This window comes from Chiloscyllium plagiosum, chromosome 32 (assembly GCF_004010195.1).
Source record: "Chiloscyllium plagiosum isolate BGI_BamShark_2017 chromosome 32, ASM401019v2, whole genome shotgun sequence".
Classification (NCBI taxonomy): Eukaryota; Metazoa; Chordata; class Chondrichthyes; order Orectolobiformes; family Hemiscylliidae; genus Chiloscyllium; species Chiloscyllium plagiosum.
The window spans coordinates 3,274,743-3,277,323 of record NC_057741.1 but is presented as its reverse complement, the minus strand read 5'-3'; the positions used below and the strand labels follow the sequence as shown (position 1 = coordinate 3,277,323).

The 2,581-nt window shown below is 43.2% G+C and overlaps 1 long non-coding RNA gene across 1 annotated transcript in view; it reads left to right on the top strand.

Moving 5' to 3' along the window:
- The first annotated feature begins 384 nt into the window (after positions 1-384).
- LOC122539319 overlaps positions 385-2,581 on the top strand; it is an 11,684-nt gene continuing 9,487 nt past the window's right edge. Inside the window, exon 1 of the long non-coding RNA XR_006309033.1 lies at positions 385-423. This is a non-coding gene — a long non-coding RNA (uncharacterized LOC122539319). The remainder of the gene's footprint in view (positions 424-2,581) is intronic.

The window sequence follows — 2,581 nt, the reverse complement described above, 5'->3', positions numbered from 1 at the left end:
TGTTCTAAAAGGAGCCAAATTAAGCAAGCTTTCTTGAGTTAAAGTTACCCACTGAACTTGAGAAGAGATAGTAAAACCTGACACACATACACAGATTAGGAATGTGAATGATATAAAAAGACAATAAACAGATCAATCTCTGTGAACAGTAGATGGTGGAACACTGCAACCATTAAATTAGATGATACAGAGAAGGGCCAGTGTGTTACAGGCCAGGTACTAACATGCATAGTAGATTAGCTGCCTGGCAGAAAGCAGAGAGTGGGGATAAAAGGGTCCTTCTCAGAATGGAAGCCGATGACTAGTGATGATCCATAAGGGTCAGTGTTGGGGCTTTTCACTTGAAGTTTGCACATTCCCCCCGTGTCTGCGTGGGTTTCCTCCGGGTGCTTCGGTTTCCTCCCACAGTCCAAAGATGTGCAGGTCAGGTGAATTGGCCATGCTAAATTGCCCGTAGTGTTAGGTGCATTAGTCAGAGGGAGATGGGTCTGGGTGGGTTGCTCTTCAGAGGGTCGGTGTGGACTTGTTGGGCCGAAGGGCCTGTTTCCACACTGTAGGCAACCTAATCTAAACCTAATCTTTATACATTAATGATCTGGATGAAGGAACTGAAGGCATTCTGGCTAAGTTTGTAGATGATACAAAGATAGATGGAGGGGCAGGTAGTATTGAGGGGGTGGGGAGGCTGCAGAAAGACTCAGACAGGTTAGGAGAGTGGGCAAAGAAGTGGCAGATGAAATATAATGTGGGAAAATGTGAGGTCATGTGGTAGGAAGAATACGTTCATGGTCTATTTTCTATTTGGGAGAAATCTGAAGTGCAAAGAGACTTGGGAATCCTAGTCCAGGTTTCTCTTAGTGACTTAAAAGAAATTCTGGAATTTACATATTAATGAACCAAAACCTGCAACCCATTCTAAAAGATGGAAGACTTAACAGCAATCTCGGTTTGTTCAATATATTATTTCAGTTGCATGCCACTGTAATCTTTTGCTGTAAATTGTGTGTTTTATGACCCTGCTCCACAGCCACCTGATGGAGGCACAGTGCTCCGAAAACTAGTGCATCGAAATAAACCTGCTGGCCTATAACCTGGTGTTGTGTGATTTTGAACTTTGTCCACACTTTCCCTTCTGCTACTGTTGTGGTGTTGTACCATTTTAATGGTCATCTGGGTTTTGTACTAGAGTCTGGCTTGATCAGATTTCCTGAAACCATATGCAAAATGTCCTTTGATGAGGCATGATTTACAGATCTCAAGAAAAGTTGCACGTCCGTGAGTTGGAACTGCCGTACCACGTCTGTTACAGATGGTGCTGGTTTGCTGCACTTTGTTGATCATAGCAGTTCGTGTTGACTAAAACTGGTGATTGCTGCAGGAACTAGTTTATAGAATTATCTGGTCATGGTTTTTATTGCCGGTTATGGGAGCTTGCTGGATTGTAAATTAGCTGCCATGTTTTCTACACTGTAATATTGACTAGGCTACAAAGTATTTCATCCCATTGAAAGTACCTTGGAAATGTCCTGAGGCAATAAAGATGCCATAAATGAATCTATTTCTTGCTATACATTTTTGACCCTCAAAACCTAGGCATCCAGGGGAGTACTCATTTAAAGTCAAGCTCTCAGCAATCTGAGTTAATTCACCAACGCAGTAGAGAATTAAACAGCTTAAGCTCCCCAGCAAACAGGTAGCAGACAGCGACACTCTACACTTCAAAATGTAATTTCTTAATAATGCATCAGGGGCATTCAATCTATTTAAAATGGATGCAGCCCATTTTCAGATGAAAAATTAAGGATTACGACATGGATTTTTCAGCCAGGGTGGGAAGCAGTCACTTTTTGGGATTTTGTTTTCATTGGCAACGTGACAGGTTTCTGGTTTAATTAGGGCGGAAAGTTAGCTTCTCAAAGCTGGAAGCTTTCCAACTTGAGAGGTCCAACCAGCTGTGATGATGATGATGACACATTTACCCTCTTGGTAATCATTACTGGTGCTTGGAGTCTTACTCAAACTGGGAATTTCCTTCATTTTTATTAAATTTGGAGTCCTATATTTGTGCATTATCTTCAATGTTTATTGACTTAAGCTGACCTCTGTGGATTCAGTGAAGCCTCAAAATCCAGTATTTTCTAATTATCCTGTTCAGGGAGGGTAGAACACCTCTCGAGAGCAGGCAGGACTTGAATCTGGGTCTCCGGCTCAGAGGGAGGGACATCAAAGCAGGCTCAATTCCAATATAAAGGTGCAATTCCCGATCTATCACCTATTATACAATAAACTAGATATTGGGGTGGCTGCACGGTATGTGGGCTCCTGCCTGGAGATTAGCTGCTCCATCTGCATTTACTTATTTCTCTTTCCTCACAGGTATTTTTCTTACTTTAATCTACTTTCTTTCTGTGGAGAGGTTGAGGCAGTGTGGGGGAGAGTGAGAGAGTTCATGGGACAGTGAGAGAGTGCAGGGGGAGTGAGAGAGTGGAAGGGGAGAGTGAGAGAGTGCAGGGGAAGAGTGAGACAGTGCAGGGGGAGAGTGAGACAGTGCAGGGCGACAGTGGGTGAGTGTAGGGGGACA